Source organism: Monodelphis domestica, chromosome 2 (assembly GCF_027887165.1).
Source record: "Monodelphis domestica isolate mMonDom1 chromosome 2, mMonDom1.pri, whole genome shotgun sequence".
NCBI lineage: Eukaryota > Metazoa > Chordata > Mammalia > Didelphimorphia > Didelphidae > Monodelphis > Monodelphis domestica.
The window spans coordinates 111,637,576-111,655,579 of NC_077228.1; the positions used below are offsets into that span (position 1 = coordinate 111,637,576).

Sequence of the window (18,004 nt, forward strand, 5' to 3'; positions counted from 1 at the left end):
TACTTATTTTTTTCTGCATGGACAATTAGGCCAATTTTTTCCTTGGTTATTATGCATCTCATTTCAAAGGCTCATTCTTCAGGACTTCCACAGTTAATGAAATCATCACAACATTATATACAAACAGGAAGAAGCTGGAGGATATCACCACCTAGTAGACTAGAGAATCTCTCTTCTATTTGGACTGTGATTGGATAGCCTCCATGACCAATTCAGCAAAAACTCCATGCTCAAACTTCAAGAAGCCTCTCTCTTCTTAACTGGATTAATATATATTTTTAAAGCTCAATCTATTTATTGACAGGGCTAACAGTTACCAATAATAGAGGTCAATGGTCCCTCAGTAACTAAAGATCCCTTATATACTCAGAACAACTTTTTTAGAGGTTTAATGGGACATAAAGTCCAGTGACACAGAACTATCTAAGATTGTGATTGATTCTTATTTATACTATCTTACCATCTGATCATCCTCTTGGAAAGCTTCATCGTAGCTAATGCTGCATTGTCCTTCAAGACTAGGGGTCTTCCAGAATCCATGGTGTTATGAGAGGAGGCATAGAATTAGTCATCTCCCTAGAACATTTTCTGGAATGTTCCTTATTTATTATTCCTTGTATTAATGGAGCCTAGTACTAGAAAAGCATCTTGTCACCAAATTGAATCATTCTTCTGGATTAATAATTTGTAGATATGAGGCAGCTAGGGGGCACAGTGGATAGAGCACTAGGTGTGGAGTCAAGAGGTCCTGGGTTTAAATCTGACCTCAGAACATTTCCTGGTTGTGTGACCCTGGGGAAAATCATTTAACCCCAATTGCTTAGCCCTTGCTACTCTTCTATCTTAGAATTGATAGGTCAAGGTTTTAAAATAATAATTATAATAATTTATAGACATGCTTGGGGGAGTGTCCTTTGCCCCTCTGAAAAATAATGGTATGTCTCTCTTAGTCTAAGGTCCTTTGAAAAACTGAGACATATTCTCACCTAGTTAAGGTACCAGAGCTGAAATGGAGAGTGTTTGACTCCATCTTTGCATAACCCCCAAGTTTTTAAGATTGACTATCTTCCACAAATCTATTGGGGTTTATCAGCTCCTGGAAAGCCCATTAGTTCTATCTTTCTGTGCCTTCCCCAGTGCTTAAAGAGTCTCTAGAATAGTTGATGTGGCTCAGTTCATAATTATATCCAGTAATTATCATTCTTCTGTCCTTTGGGATACATGGTGACACAAGTTAATAAACAAGCATTAATTTTACAAAGTTTTAAGAAGTTTCCTTGTGTCCTGATGCTTGCAACAACCAAAAACAATCTAGAAAGAAAAATCAAGGTTTCCTTTCCTTTTTAAAAAATCCATTTATTTATTTATTTATTTATTTTTGAATATTTTTCCATGGTTACATGATTTATGTTCTTTCCCTCCTCTCCCCCTCCCTGCCCCCTCCCATAGCTGGCACACAATTCCACTGGGTTTTACATGTGTCATTGATCAAGACCTATTTCCATATTCTTAATATTTGCAATAGAGTGATCATTTAGAGTCTACATCCCCAATCATATCCCCATTGAAGGGTTTCTTTTTCCTTTTGGAGGGAATGCCTCTTTCTCATAGAATTTCCCAAGCATGTGAGTCTCCCGACACAGATCAGGGCAGCTTGAGACTGGTTCTCTCCCTTCAGGTGAGAAACCAAATAGAATTGTTTGATGTCACATTGCTTTGCTAGTTCTAGCAAAAAAAAAAAAAACAACAAACTAGTTTGCTAGGTTTTAAAAAATAATTATATTTTATTGTTGCTGACTCTCCATAATCCCATAGACCATAGCTATTCATGATTTCCATTTCCTTCTCCAGTGGATCCTTTTTGTCTGGCTTGCCCAACATCATACTGCTAGGAAGTGTCTGAGGCTGGATTTGAACTCGGATCCTTTTTTTTTATTTCAAGCCCAGTGCTCTTATCCATTGAGCCTCATCAGATACCTTTTATTACATATTCCTCTCCTCCTAAGAGACTCCTATCTCTGGGAGATTTGAGAGTAAACTTTCTTATAACAAGTAAGAAAGTAAACTCATTTAGCAAGAGACAAACATGTGGATATGCTCTGTGACCTTAAGAACTGCACTTTGAAAATTGATGAGATAAATGTCTTCAAACCTTCTGCCCATGTTGTCTGTGGGCTGTCCAGCTTAAAGGCAACTTAAGCCTCCATGGAGTACTATGGGAGACTTCCACAGAACCCAATTTACCTTCAAAGAAGGGTTTGAATGGGGGTGGGAGGGCTGGGAATTGAAAGTAATTTCCCCCTCTTTATTAAAGGACAAATAGAGAAGAATAGGATGTGCTCTCCTCTTGCTGAAAGTGGATGCCTTTGGATTGTTGAGAAGGGAAAGGAAACAAGCATTTGAAGTGCGTACTAGATGCCAGGCTCTTTGCTAAGTACTTTACAAATATTATCTCATTTAATCTTCGTACAATCCTTTGAGGAAGGTGTTATTAAGATCCTCATTTTATAATTGAAGAAACTGAGGCAAATAGAGGTTAAATGAGTTGGCCAGTGCCCCATAATTAGTAAGTACCTCTAGTAGGATTTAAACTTAGATCTTCCCAACTCCAGATCCAGTACTTTATTCATTGTGCCCTCTAGTGGTTTCTGTCCGGTCATCATCACAATTATCTTAGTGGGATCCTACTCATATTTGTTTGTGAAGAGGAAAGAACTGTCTTGTTTGTTTGTTTTTTAAAACCTTCCCTTCCCTCTTAGAATCAATACTGTATATTGGTTCCAAGGTAGAAGAATGGAAAGGGCTAGGCAATAGGGGTTCAGTGACTTGCGCAGGGTCACACAGCTGGGAAGTGTCCATAGTCATATTAGAATCCAGGACTTTTCATCTCCAGGTCTGGTGCTCTATCCACTGAGCCACCTACCTGCCACAAACTGTGTGATTTTGAATAGCTTTTTGGAAATGACATTGCAACTGAATAAATGGTTCTCAGTCCTGTAACTATCTATATCTAGAGTCAACCAGATGAAGGACCCCAACAGTGAGTGAATACAAAGCAATGAAATTTTAGGATTATCTAACAACCATGCTAAAGGAACTGTTTGAGATTTTTTTTTCAATTGGCATTTGAGAGGTCACCCAGAATGGTACCACATGAACTTTGTTGTATTTCTTTGGTGCAAAGCAATAGGGGAGGCACTATTTTGAAAAGATAATACGTTCTTCCTTCCAAGAGGCAAGAGATATTTTTGGAATTGAGGACATGGACAAATTTGCCAATTGTACCCCAGTTACCTTGCGAAGGACAGACAAGGATGGCTCATCAGTTTAAAAACTTTCCACTCTCATCCCCAAACTGTGAGCTGTATCTTTCTCTCTGGGCAACTTCTCGTGAGATCTGACCCCACTCCCTACCACCAACCCCCTTTAGTGCTCAGGTGCCAGCACCACCCTCCCCCACCATTGCAGAAATGGATTCTGCTTGAACTTGGCAGCTAGAGCACATGCGCTGGCCTAGAGGGTTCTCTGGCTTTGGGTCTTTTTGTTTTATTATCTGTCTTTTCTTGAATGTAGGAAATGAATTAAATTTAAAACTTAAATTAATTTAGTTACATTTTCATGGCAGCATTCTGAGTTTGAGATGTCATGACCTCAGGCCCTTAGTGGACACCTTACTTGATAGGAAGAATTTCCTGTCCTGGAGAGACTGACCACTGGTAATAAGGTGAAATCAAACCCTTTGCAGTTACCTGGCCCATTCTATGGGCATTGACTAGCGTATTTTTTTTAAACCTCTTATCTTCTGTCTTGGAATCAATAATAAGTATTGGTTCTAAAGCAGAAGAGTGGTAAGGGCTAGGCAACTGGGATTAAGTGACTTGCCCAGGGTCACACAGCTAGGAAGTATCTGAGGTCAGATTTGAACTCAGACCCTCCCATCTCCAGGCCTGGCTCTCTATCCACTGAGTCACCTAACTGCCCAATTTACTAGCACTGTTAATAGTTGTGGAGTGACATGGGGCAATGACAGAACCTGGCCCTTGGGTAGATGTGAAGAGGAAAGTCCTAGAAGGAACGGCACTCATAGTGCTTCTGCTAAACATGAAGGGCCATGGCAGTGTGGTATCCCAATATACCTCTGTATATGGCGGTGGGCCAAGATATAGGGAGACACAGTAGAATTTCAATAGAGCTCGAGCCTATTGACGATACTCTGTTCCAACATGGGAAGGAGTTAAGTCAAACTTTGGTACAGGATGGGCCAGCATTTGACCTAGCCCAGAGCAGCACAGGTGACCTCAGACCCTAATAGGGACAATTGACTTACCTTGGCACAGGAGGCACCTAAAACACACAGGTCCTGGCAAATAAGGGCAGCAGTTGACTGGCAGAAACAGCAGAGACTTGGACCCCACTGCTAATGGCCAGAAGGTAGTGTGCAGAGAACTGACAGCAGTGGAGAGTTGAGGGCCTCTGGCCTGGCAGCAGCGGCAGCTCAGAAACAGAAGAGTGGATCCTAGAGTTCACTACTTACTGTGATCTAGAAGTGTGTTGCTACCAATACAGTACCTAGTTATCACTGTGTTTAACTTCTTCCCAGAGAGGGCTTAGTAGTCCAAGGGGTGGCACTGGTGGCAGGTCAATAAGGTGGGAAAGCAGAGTATCCAATCCTCAGAAGCCTCTTACAGGGCAAAGCCCCTCCATGGGGCTCTCAGGGTTGGTAGACTGGTAGACATTAAATTCTCCCTGTTCCATGATAAGAATCAGAGACTATGGGAGCAGTGAGGTGACTCAGTGGATTGAGAACCAGACCTAGAGAAGGGAATTCTGGGTTCAAATCCAGTCTTAAATCTTCCCAGCTGTGTGATCCTGGACAAGTCACTTAATCCCCATTGCCTAGTCCTTACAATTCTTCTGCCCTGGAACCAAAACACAGTATTGGTTCTAAGATGGAAGGTAAGGGTTAAAAAAAAAAGAAAAAAGAATCACTGTGTAGGAAATGTCATTATCTTTGTTGTAATCCTGACGTTCCTTGAGCTGCTTCTTCCTATAATTACCTCTTTACATTAAGACACTCATTGTGAATTGCAAAGGTTTGGCATCACTTACCACATGGACCTGATTATTTAGACCTCTGGGCTTTGTCCTTGTGGATGGAGTGAATCCCCAACTCCCCTGACTACTTCTCTGTCTTCACCAAGGTGACTCTCTCTGCTGGCAATCGTTTTCTTCCTACTATTTCCATTTCCAGTTGATGAATTCCTCCCCAAAATTTCCAATTGAAGAAATACTACACTAACCCCTGACTTCCCAACCTACTTTTCCATTTCCAATCAACTTTTCCCAGCTCCCTTTTATGCATTTTTACTCAGTAGAATGTTTTGTTCATACACTGTTCCTTGCTCTTAGCATGGTGCATGGAAAAAAGTAAGCTGCTAGGAGAAATTTAGATGGCATAAAAAAGTTATCAATCAATAAAAATGTATTATTTTTTAAAAAGGTATTAAAACCATCTTTAGTACTCTGTTGATTGGGGCAGATAGCTAGCACAGTGGTTAGAATGTTAGGCCTGGAGATGGGAGGTCTTGGATTCAAATTTGACCTCAGATATGTCCTAGCTGATTTGGGGCAAGTAACTTAACTTCATCCACCTAACCCTTGCTGCTCTTCTGTCTTGGAATTGATATGGGGAGGGGGGTTATAGCTGGGTAGCTCAGTGGATTGAGAGCCAGACCTAGAGATGGGGAGTCCTGGGTTCAAATTTGGCCTCAGACACCTCCTAGCTGTGTGACCCTGGGCAAGTCACTTAACCCCCATTGCCTAGCCCTTACCACCCTTCTGCCTTGGAACCATTACACAGTGTTGATTCTAGGTCAGAAGGTAAGGGTTTAAAAAAATTGATATAAGAGAGAAAGTATGATTTTAAAAAAGACCATTGACTCAGGCAACTAAAGATACAGGCTGTTGGCATCGTTTCCTGGTTGCATGAATCTGAAACAACCATGAGAAACAACAGAGCTCCAGGCTCACCCTGATGCTTAGATTGGAGACCACAATGAGAGGCTGGCACAAAGGTGTTTTAATCAGTTGAATTGACTCTGGGAGCCTTCAGTGCATACATATCCTTCTCCTGCTATGCCTTAGCAAATTTACTCGTGTTATTTTTTGAATGAGTTGTGAGCTTTTCTTTTTATTCAAACATTGAACATAACCTCCCAGGGGACCAGTCTAAACTGGTTCCAGCCCAGAACAAGGTCCTTTTCAGGTGCCCCATCTCAAACTTTGTCCCAGGAAATGGATTCTCTGAGGAACTTCAAAGAATGGTTGGTTCATTTTGCCTCCACCAAGGTTCATTGCTGGGAGGATCATGTCTTGAGTCTTCATAGATGTAGGGGAAAGCTTCTTCCCTCTCTAGTAAGCACTTAAATGAACAATCTCTATCAGAAACAGAAACAATGTTTTTAATTTTAGGGGTTTTTTAGGTCACAGAAACAATAAAGAAAACACAAAAGACTCACAGTATCCCAGAAGCAATTTCAGAAAAGAACACAATAGAAATCCAGAGCAACTAAGATATTTTTCTTTCTCCCAGGGAGTCCCATTTTCTACCCCAGGGACCTAACTGGGCTTCTTGGTCTGTTAAGTACTTTAAGGTCTATTGCTCAGTTTGGAGATAAGGTCAGTCACAGGGGCAAACTTGGAGATTTCAAAAACAGAGTTGACAGTAGCCAACTCTCTTTTGTCCTTTTTGGGTACCAAAATCTCTTACCAACGATAGTATTTATATGTTGGATCGGACAATCTTGACATTATTTATTATAAAATATATGTTTACCAATAATGTTAGTGAATTCCATTCCTGTAGCCTTAATGGGCTATAGTGGGCTGTTCAATTTAAGGTATATCTTAAAGGTGTCTCATTAAATGAAATACACTTTCACCAAAAACAAACAAAAAAACCCAAACCTGTGTAAACCATATTTAACCACGTAAAACTGGACAAGTCACTTGACTTGTCTGAACCTTGGTCTACTCAGCTGTGAAATGAGGAGTGTCCGTTAGATAGTTCCTAAGGTTGCTTCTAGCCTTAAATTTATCATCCTATGACCTATACTTATCACCAGGCTTATAGTACTGCCCTAAGGATTCAGATGCTATAGGAAGAAAAGGACGTAAATTTGGTGCTGCAAGAATGGTAACTCCTTTTCCTTCAGATCTTACACCATCCAAGCAAAATTCAGGTTTTGTTCCTCTACGTTGTAGTTCAGTTCCTTATTGTTTTTCCAGTTCCATACTATATGCTCTCAGTTCTTTTTTTTAAACCTTTACCTTCTGTTTTAGAATTGATACCAAGTATTGTTTCCAAGTCAGAAGAGCAGTTGTCCAGGTGTCTTTTTACAACTAGGAAGTAAATGTTTAAGGTGAGATTTGAACCCAGAACATCCCAGTCTCCAGGTTGGTGCTCTATCCCTGAGCCACCCAGCTGCCCCAAATCTTTATTTCCTCTTCACATGACTCCAGGAAGCTGGAGTTACTATGAATACAGTCACCAATCCAGACACATGCTTGAAAGGGCTCTACTACTACCTCTCCTCAGCAACCATCCATAGTTCCCTGGGCAGAGATTGTACAGATGCATAGTAGACTGCCATATGCATTTCTACTCTCAGGTGTCTCTAGAATCTCTCTCCTCATTTACAATCTGTTCTTTTCTGTAGGCCCAATTCAAAGAGTTCAGCTTAAACCTACTGGAGCCTGGCCTAATCATCTCTGCTGACTCAGTCATCCATTCTCATGAAGAATCATTGGTCCCCACCCCTTCAAGGTGATTTCTCAAGTTAGCTCCTGGTGGTAGACATGTTCACACTTATCAGTGAAATAATCAAAGTCCCATATGAAGGATTTCCCTTTCAACCTTCTAAGTTGCCTAGGCTTGCACCTAATTAATTCTTCTGGTGTATCCTAAACGTAGAATAAAAACTGAAGAGGCCTGAATTTGTTCTGTTTCCAACCCTATTTTCCTTTATTTATCTAAAAAAAGACATAGGGGAGATTTGCTAAGCAAGGAGTCACCAAACTTTTTTTTTTGTCATGTATCTCTGATAAAGTGAAAGATTTTAAAGCAGGTAACCCTAATGTATATTTATTGTTATTATTATTAAATTTGCACTTATATAGCACTTTAAATTTTGCAAAGTGCTGTATAAATATTGTCACATTTGATCCCCCTAACAAATGTGGGAGGTCATTATATTATTACTGGGCTGCTAGATGGCCCAGTGAATAGAGCACTGGGCTTAGAATCAGGAAACTCATCTTTATGAGTTCAAATTTGGTCTCAGACACTCATCATCTGTGGGACACTAGACAAGTCACTCAACCCTGTTTGCCTCAGTTTCCTCATCTATAAAATGATCTGGAAAAAAGAAATGGCAAACTACTGCAGTGTTATTGCCAAGAAAACCCCAAATGGGGTCATGAAGAGTCAGACATAACTGAAAAAACTCAACAGTAGGTACTATTATTATCCCCTTTTTACAGATGAGGAAACTGAACCATAGGTTAAGTGACTTGCTCAGGGTTACAAGGTTACAGGTTAGTGTCTGAGGCCAGATCTGAAGTTGGGTCTTTCCACTATTCTATCCACTCTATCCACTATTCTAATAATTATGCATGTTACTCAAGGAGAAATAAAATGGATGAGATAACGATAAAATAATATCTGATCTGTCATAATTAAAATAGTTGAGGCCATAAACTGTGGCAGTTAAAATAGTGGAAGACTTAAATTGTTGTAAATATAAGAGTGGATGTGTAAATTTGTGACTGCAGAAAATATGTTTTCACTACAGTGTTTTGTTTTAAATTGAATATAAGGTGGTCGCCAGGGAAATATTCCTAATTATGAAATATGCCCAAGTCAACTGGGTTTTATAGAGAATTTAATTAAATACAATGAGGAATTAAAGAAAGAGAGAAAGAGAGAAAAAGGAAATAATGCCAACCCAGGCCTAAGCCCTAAGAGAAAAGATCAGTCAGTCCTTAATCACTCACCACAAGATCTGTCCAAGCAAGGATTCTAGTGACACCAGGTCAGCATCATCTCAGCTGCCTCCACCATCTCAATCCTCAATCTGAAATCCCTTCTGAATGAATCTGAGCTCCTATTTAAAGGGCATTTTCTCCTATGTCATCTCCCCTAAGTCCTTATATCTACCAATCACAGTAGACATTTTTCAAAGGACAGACCATTCTTTGTTCACACCTGAGTAGACTAATCTTTTTGAGTAATTCACACCTGAGTAGACTAGAATCTCTGAGTAAGTTTTCACCTCTTTGCTCCTTGTAAGTTCACAAGTTGTCTGACCTTTATAGGTATTTAGCACCCTTTTGTCCCAATTATTCAATAAACCCAAAATAGGCATAACTTAAGAACTTTTGTCCTATAAGTATGGGTTTAAGTATCTTTCATTGTTCAGCAAGGAGTTTACAACTTTATCTTCCCCTAGGGCAGACTTAAGTAGGGGTGGAGTAGAGGTCTCACATTCCTGATCTAAGTAGCTTCACTGCCCAAATGGGGAATGGTCCCAATGGGAAATTTTTAATGTTCACAATCCTAACCTTATGAAGTAGGGTCTGAGAATTTTTTAAGGTTCACAGATCCCATAATCAATAGGGAATCACTGAAATTTAATGAGTATGGCAGTGATCAAACCTATATTTTAGGAAAGTCACTTTGGCAGCTGTATAGAGGGTGGAAAAGAGATTTGAGATAGAATCATCAGTGGGGTGTCCTGTTGAAATAATATAGGTGAGAAGAGATGGTGGCCTAAACTAGCCTAGTGGCCATGTGAGTTGAGAGAAGAGAACAGATGTAAGTGATATGGATAGAGAATTGACAAATTTTGGCACCTGGAGTTATGGATGTGGAGTTTGGGAAAATGATGAGTCAGTTAACACTGAGGATGTAAGAACCCAAATGATTAGAAAGATGGTACTCTTGACAGTAATAAGAAGGTTTGGAAGATGGGTGGATTTAGGGAAAAACAGGAGGAAATCTATGATCCAGGTCACAATCTTTCCATGTTTGTTCATCTAGTGTGATTCACTTTGTTCCACCTAAAAAAAGTGGGAAGGAAGGAAGAGACATCTCAGCCATGATGTGACCTGAGGGACAGAGTATGAGGGCAGAATTTTTCTAGTGGCACCTGAACAGCTGCTATGAGTAGCAGTCTTGAGTAGTTGATGTAGGGGAGGATGGGAGCTTATACAGCCCAAGGATAGGAGAATTGGGGAGTATAAGGGAACATGGATTCATATGGTTGTGTTGGAAACTATAAATGATTATAGGTGGGATGGGAAGTGACATTTTCTCACTCTTCAACTGGTTGATCCCATATCCCTTTGGGTTAAATCACCATGGCTTTCCAGAAGGTCCTAGCACTTTGAAGACCACTATCCTAAGATTCTAGCCTTGAAGCCTCTTCTGGATATCAGGGAATTTTTAAGAAAGAAAGAAATAGAGAGAGGGGGGAGGAAGGAAGGAAGGAAGGAAGGAAGGAAGGAAGGAAGGAAGGAAGGGAGGGAGGGAGGAAAGCTTACATGTGTCTTGGAAATCAATTCCAAAGAAGAGGAGCAATAAGGGCTAGGCAACTGGTGTTAAATAACTTCCCCAGGGTCATACAACTAAGACATGTCTGAGGTCAGATTTGAACCCATGATTTCTAATTTCTAGGCCTGGATTTCTATCCACTGAAACACCTAGCTGACTGCAGTGAAGTTATTTAAACATAGATAGGAGAAGCTTGTATCTTGTATCGGATGTGCAGAGAAATGGCTTTTGATGACATCATTGGCTCCACTAGGATAGTCAGGGCCCAATAAAGTGTTATGAGCTCACAATATCTTTTTTATTTTCTCTCTTTTTAAATAGGAAATCCTTGAGGACTAGGGTATAATTTGTTCATTCAATAAGCATTTATTAAGGAACTACTCTGTGCCAGACAATTGTTATATGCTGGGAAGTAGGAATACAAAGAAAAAAAAACAGTTGCCACCTTAAAGAAGTTTACCTTCTCTTTGGGAAAGTAGCATGAACAAAATGAGTATATAAAAAATATACAAAATTTTTAAAAAGTTACTTTAGGAGGTAGAAGGCCCTGGCAAATGCAGAATTAGAATTGATATGATGTGGGAATAAAGTACTTGAAATGAGCCTTGAAGTAACTATCTGTTCTGTAAGAAAGAGGAAATGAAGAGAATTCTAAAAGATTTGGTACAACTTCTGCATAGTTCCAGAGGCAGGAAAGGAACTGGAAGAATGCATCCCAAATTTTTTGGGGAAAAGCTCTGTCACTACTGTTCATAGAACAACATAAACGGTATGAAGAAGGGATAATTATGGGGCTCCCCATTTTATTTAGTGGATCTCCAGCCAAGTCTATGTGATGAAATTACAGGGCTTAGACCTTTGCTACACTGAAACACCTGGAGCTAGATATGCCTAGCTGGCTCCTTTTTGATGGTCACTGCATTGTTGGGATGATCCATAGAATTCTTTCTTGGTCCCCAGTAATTAGGATGAACCTGGTTCATATGAGTCCAATCTTTTCTGGGACCCTGTGGGCCATGGGATATATTTGGAGGGGAAACCAATTCCACAAAGGGAAAAGTCAAGAGTAACTCTAGGGAAGTCTCTAAAACAATGTTTAAGTACGGTCCATGTCTAGGATCTCCTTAAAAACATGGGTTTTAGAGTTCTATCTTAAAAAGATACTTAGTCCTCAGTATAGATATCAGGTATGGAAGTGTGGTTTATTTCTCTTGAAATCACTGAATAAGATGCATAAAACATGAGCAAATACAGATACTAAGCAGTATCTGTATTTCTTTTACTTCTTTTAGATTTTAACAAAGCTGAAGATTGGAAGTGGGAAAGGGCAGAGGTATAAAAATGTAAAGGGTAAGGGCAATTAGGTGGCTCAGCGGATTGAGAGCCAGGCCTAAAGGTCCTCATTTCAAATCTGACCTCAGACACTTCCTATTTGTGTGACCCTGGACAGTCACGCAATCCCCACTGCCTAGTCCTAACCACTCTTCTGTCTTAGAACCAATACACAATATTGATTCTAAAATGGAAGGGTTTAACAAAAATGTAAAGGGTCTCTCAGATGAGAAAGCAAGTACTTCATATCTAAAAATGGTCTGAAGAGCTTACATTCATATGAAAAGGTCATCAGAAACAATTAATTTAACCCTGGAGTACAAGCTGCCTCTGTACTTTTGTCCTTAGCCGCTCATAGACATAATATCTCAATAATAACTGGGAAGTGTAACATAAATAAGGAGACATTCTAAGACAAGACTCTGAGGGAGTCTAAGAGGAGAAAATTCTGCTGATCCTACGATAAAGGTCATTGCCTTTGCTAAAAATAACAGTGTAACATTCTAGCTGAAAAGAGTTTTATGCTATCTAGCCAGTTCCCAAGACTGGGGTGGGGAAGACTGTAGCAAGTGATCAGAGTGAGTCCAGAGAGCCCAGCATATTAATCCATCCAGCAGAAGTTCTAAGCCTGTAAAATGACTCAGTGGTGGAGAAATTGACCAGCTCACTCCAGCCAGCGGCAGCCTAGTAGCAGAAATGACCCAGTCCAGCTGCAGTCCTGAGACTGAGTGATCTGTCCAGCCCAGTTTAGCAGTGGATTGAGTCATCTGGCCAATGGACAAAAGTCCACCAGACAGGAACTAGTCAAATCTATCAGTGAATCAATTCACCTGTCACTGATGATGACACTTTCCAACAGTGAATTTTGTGAAGATGCTCCAGAGAAAGACTGAGGTCCAAACAGTCTGGAATTGTGTTGGCCATATGTTTTTCCCATCTGTATGACACATTACCATTTTACTGTAAGATTGAACCCACTCTTCTCCCACCCTATCCCATCTGTCCATATTTATGAAAGAGTGTGTACCAAATTTGGGTGGGGGGCATAATTTATAACTACTGTTCTTTCTATGCCTTTAAAATATAAACAGAAATTTTTATTTCTTTAAATACTTTCTGATTACATTTTAAAATATTTTGAAGTATTCAGTTTTTAAATTTTGAGTTCCAAATTTTCTCTCTCTCCCTCTTGCCCTTTGCTCACCTCTTGAGAAGGTAAGCAATATGATATGAATTGTGCACGTGAAGTTATGCAAAACATATTTCTATATTAGCCATGTTGCAAAAGAAAACATACATGAAAATAAGAAAAAGGAAGAAAGTGAAAAAAGTAGGCTTCAGTCAATTCATCAGAGAATCCACCAGTTCTCACTCTGGAGGTAGATAGTATTTTTCAACACAGGTCTGTTGGAATTGTCTTAGATCATTGTCTTGATCAGAGTAGCCAAGTCTTTCGTGGTTGATCATTGTTACAAAATTGCTGTTATTGTATACAGTGTTCTCCTGGTTCTGCTCACTTGTAAATGTAATTTAAGACTGTTGACTTATTGTTAACAAAAAGAATATATGGTATGGGTTGAAGAGCTACCATGTTAGTAAGATAGCCACTCAAGGGATACTCCTTGAGCTTGTCATAGTGGCCACCCTGTGAGGACCCATCTTGCTAGTCAGGTTGTGACTTCAGGAGTGAGTTTGGCTGGGATGGGTGGAGGTAAGGGCTATCTTAAAACATAAAATATTTCAGATAGCCCGCTATATAAATTATACTCTTCCAGGAAGACAAAGTTAATGCTGTGGAAAGCACTAAGTCCTTATTCACCTTTGATCTGTACTGTCTGAAAAACTCACAGAGTCTACACTTCTAGCTCATTCAAGGCATGGATTTCTTTTGACCTTCAGGTATATAATGATCCTAGCTTGGGTGCTCTTCAACAAATGATCAGTTAATAGAAATTATCCTCCTTTGTTCAGTTGATGTCTCAGTCTTGAAATTAGGAACTCTCAACCCTCAAAGTAGCCAATGAGGCTGCAAAATGTCCATTTCTCAGCAACCCTTGCTAGACACTGACCAATGCTTTTGAAAGGCATAGAAAAGAAGAAGGGAGGCAAGGACTCACAATCTTGTAGGCAAGCACATTCCCCACTGTCATTTGCTTGTATTGCACGCCACAATCATCACTGAAGGCTAGGTACAAAAAGTCAAAAGGGGAGAAAACACTGGAAAGGTGTTCCAAATAAAGAAGAGCTGAGGTGTTTCCATAACTTTTAAAGCTTGACAAAAGTTCATCCTTTTGACTGTCAACAACCAAAATCAGGAAAGCCCTAGTCCCTGGAGTCTAATAAAGAATTCCCTGTCATGTGCAAGGTGACATCCCTCAGCAAGGAACCATATGTTCATGATAACAGCATATGGCCTGGACCATTCAAATGGAAGTCCAAGCCCTTCAAGTTTATCATGTGACTTGAGGCAACACTATATTAATCAGGACTTTCCTTGATCTCTCCTGTTATATATAGCAAGTTCAGTCAAAAACATGATTTTTTTCAAGTCAAATGATATGAACCTTCTTGCCACCACTTGACTGTAGGCAAGTCATTTCATCTCTGAACTCAGTTTCCACATTTGTAAAATGAGAATAGTATCTGTTTTTATTGTTATTATTAATAACAATTACTATTTAATATATTAATATAAATTATTTATTAATAATAGATCATTGTTATTAACAACTGTTATATCAACTATTGTAAGGGTTAAATTTAACGGTTGGACAATAATTTTATGAAATTATGTGGTCATCAATATTTCTTATATCTTGAGTCAGAAAATTTATTTATAAATAGAGGGAATAATAAAGAAGAGAAATGTGAGGGGGATAGCAACCTAAAACCTCTCAACCAGGAAGACTGGTAGTGAGTAACCACACAGCCTCCTCCAAGATGGTAGCTAGTCTCTTAGGACACTAGGAAAGCAGTCAGCCTTTCACTCACCCAGTGAAGTAGTCCAGGAATCAGAGTCTAAGTTGAACCCGAGCTCTAAGCCCACAATCCAAGCCAGAGTCTCCAGCAAACTCCCTCAAAGATTCTCCCAGTTAGAAGACTATCTCCAGAAGACAATCTCTTCAGACAATCTTCTCCAAAACCATCTCCCCAGACAGAGTTCAGGGCTTGCTTTTATGTTGACTCCTTATCTCTGACCCTCTTCACAGGGACCAATCACAATTTCCAAAATTGTCTAGCACTGTCCAGGGGGTTCACAGTTTCTGAGGGTGTGAACTCTTACAAGTTACTGAGTGATTGAGTTTTTGAGGGTGTGAACTCTCTTGTGAATTCTTGAACAAGTTTCTGACTGAGTTTAAGAAAGGGGTGGAGCTCTTCCAAGTATCTTGCTGGCTTCTCACCTAGCACTAAGTAGGGTGTGAATTCACTAAGTGGTTTGTGAGCTCTTCTACTTACTTCAAGCTTATGTTGATTCAATCAAAAGGCAAAGGAGAGTTAATCCTGTCTTCACAATCCAGTGAGTTATTTACATTAAGTGTTACCTCCAACTAGGCAAAGAAAATAAAAGGATTCCCTTTCACAAGTATAAACTTAAAGAGAGCAGCGAATTCCCTTTTACACTATCTAACAGGGTTGTAAGGCATTTTGTAAACTTTAAAGTACTATATAAATGTGAGTTATTATGTTTGCTTTTGGTGTTTGATATGTAAGTACTTAAGATAACTTTGGTTGGAAAAGGGCCAGAATTTTTAAGTGTTGGGGGCAAAATTGTTTTCATTTGGGGAAGTATAGCCATTCTTGATATCTGCCAACCATTCTGAGAAGCAGAGGATAGTACCTGCCAGTCAAAATGCCACCATCATGTTGATCACTATTTCTTCTCAGATCCCAATGGATATTTAGTCTCCTATTCACCCCAGTTACAATTTTTTAATGCTGAGTGAGTAATTAGTAAACATCCTCCTCCACTTGTTTATATTTTTTCCTCGAAATACTTCATAATATTATGAAGAATAGAATGGGAGAAAGCACATTCTTAGTTTGAGGAATCTGTGCAGTCTCTGTACTTCAGATATGCTCTGCTTTAGAAGGAGAAGAATGGATTATTTCTGGTTAGGTGTGGGCCTGAATTAACAAGGTTGTTGAATCCTCTATATTCCACCATGTGGCACTAGTGTCTAGAATTTTCAGATCTATTGAGCACCAGTGTGACTTCTGCAATGAACTTAATTTTCACTGGTCAGGCTCTAGATTGCTCATCCTTTGCTTGATTCAACTAGTTTATTTTAAAAAGTAATGATCTGTAAATACACTTGATGTCTACAATTATATTCTTTTAAAGTGTTTGGAATTCAGTTTAAACATCAGCCCTTTTCTCACTATCTGGATTGATGTAATTTAACTCAAGTTTTTCTCAAAACTTCATTTTGCTTAATTAATGCTTAAGGAGTGCCCTTTACCAGGCCAACTTCTAGGGGAGATAGGAAGAGAAATAAAGCACTAACTTACTTCATGGACCTTATAGTTTAACAGGACAGATTTGAAACACACATAAATAACTCTTAGAGACAAGACCTAGAATCTTATCTCTTTTCTACCTTGGTCTTGGTCAAATCAGCTTTCTTCCATGCCATGTAAAAGGAGAGTCTTGGACTTTAAGAGCTCTAAGCTCTAGTTCTAACATTCTAATTCTATGATTTCCAATGGCAGGGAGTAGAAGGGGATATAAATCTAGGAAGATGTTTATAATCAAGGTGGCTCAGGAATAACTCCGTTGACAAGGGCAGCAGAACAGAAATAATGGGTGTGGGAAAGGGAAGTAGAACTGAGGTCTAGTAAATGCCTAAACTTTGTGATTTGGGATGTTAGTCCAGTTTTCTTTTATTTTAGCAGGAAATAAATTTTTGAAACTCATTACCACTCCCACCACTACCTTTGGTGGAGGGAAAAAAGAGACACAGCTGAAAATATAAATAGATTCCCCTAAAGGGCTGGATAACAACAAATAGATTTGGAAAACTGGTTACTAAGGGAAACTGGAGTGCCTGTCTTTGAAATAGAGTTGAAAAAGGCTGATACTGAGAACAGTCATGACCTTTCACATTCCTTGGATGCCTCATTGGGGCATTTCTCTTGTCCTATGTCCTAGAAACCTCTATGGAACACGTTGAAGAGATAGAGCATTCATCCTGGAGGAGAGAATAACTGCGTTTAAACATAACCTCAGGCACTTAGTTGCGACCCTGGGAACATGACAACCTTTGTATGCCTCAGTTTCCTCAACTTTAAATGGAGTATAATAATAGTACCTATAGCCTAAGGTTGTTGTGAGGATCAAACGAAATGTTTGTAAAGAGCTTAGCACAGAGCCTGGCACATGGTACATATCTTAATATATTCAATTGATTAGTATTTACTATAAATGCTTGCTTGTTACCTTCCATTCTTTCTGTGTGTATGGTCTGTTCCTAGACCTTTCCTCACAGCACTGGAGAAGATTCAGATTCACTGGAGGAATCCCTGAATCTGAAGACAAAAGACTTGAGTTGAAATCCATGCTCTGATGCCTACCAGCTGGGTGACTGGGTAAATTGATTCCCCCTTCTGTGTTAATGTACTTATTTACGAAATGAAAGGGAGTTTGATTCAATAAATATTTATTATGCACCGACTTTGTACCAGGCACTGTGCTAAGCGCTAGAGATACAAAGTGAGGCAAAAAGCGTCCCTTCCCTCAAGAAGCTTACCATCTATGGGAGAGACAACATACAAACAAAAACAAAAGAGTTCCTTTTTGCAGCCCCGGATTCTTTTATTCCTTCCAATATTCCTCTTCCCTATATCCAATTTTCCATTTCCAAATCCAAAAGCACCAACCAGGGAGAGAGAGGGTTCAAGGTAACTCGCAGACAGTTGCCGGAGGGTCTCAAGGAAAAGAGGGTGTTTTCAAACCCCGCCTCTCCTGCTATACGTCATCACGCCAGCCCTGGGAGTCGTTCCTCGGGGCGTGCCTTGTTGCCATGGCAACCAGGCCGCTGCCCCCGCCCCCTCCTCCCCACC

The 18,004-nt window shown here is 39.7% G+C and overlaps 1 long non-coding RNA gene across 2 annotated transcripts; it reads right to left on the minus strand.

The window, feature by feature from the left end:
* Window positions 1-6,061: 6,061 nt before the first annotated feature.
* On the minus strand, window positions 6,062-18,004 carry LOC103104131 (uncharacterized). 2 transcript variants are annotated; one of them, XR_461608.2, is made up of 4 exons: window positions 17,692-18,004; window positions 17,382-17,470; window positions 15,401-15,492; window positions 6,062-6,437 (listed from the first exon to the last, which is right to left on the minus strand). It is a non-coding gene; the product is annotated as an uncharacterized LOC103104131 (long non-coding RNA). The 2 variants fall into 2 exon arrangements; XR_001627866.2 differs by lacking the exon at window positions 15,401-15,492 and having other exon boundaries at window positions 17,692-17,966.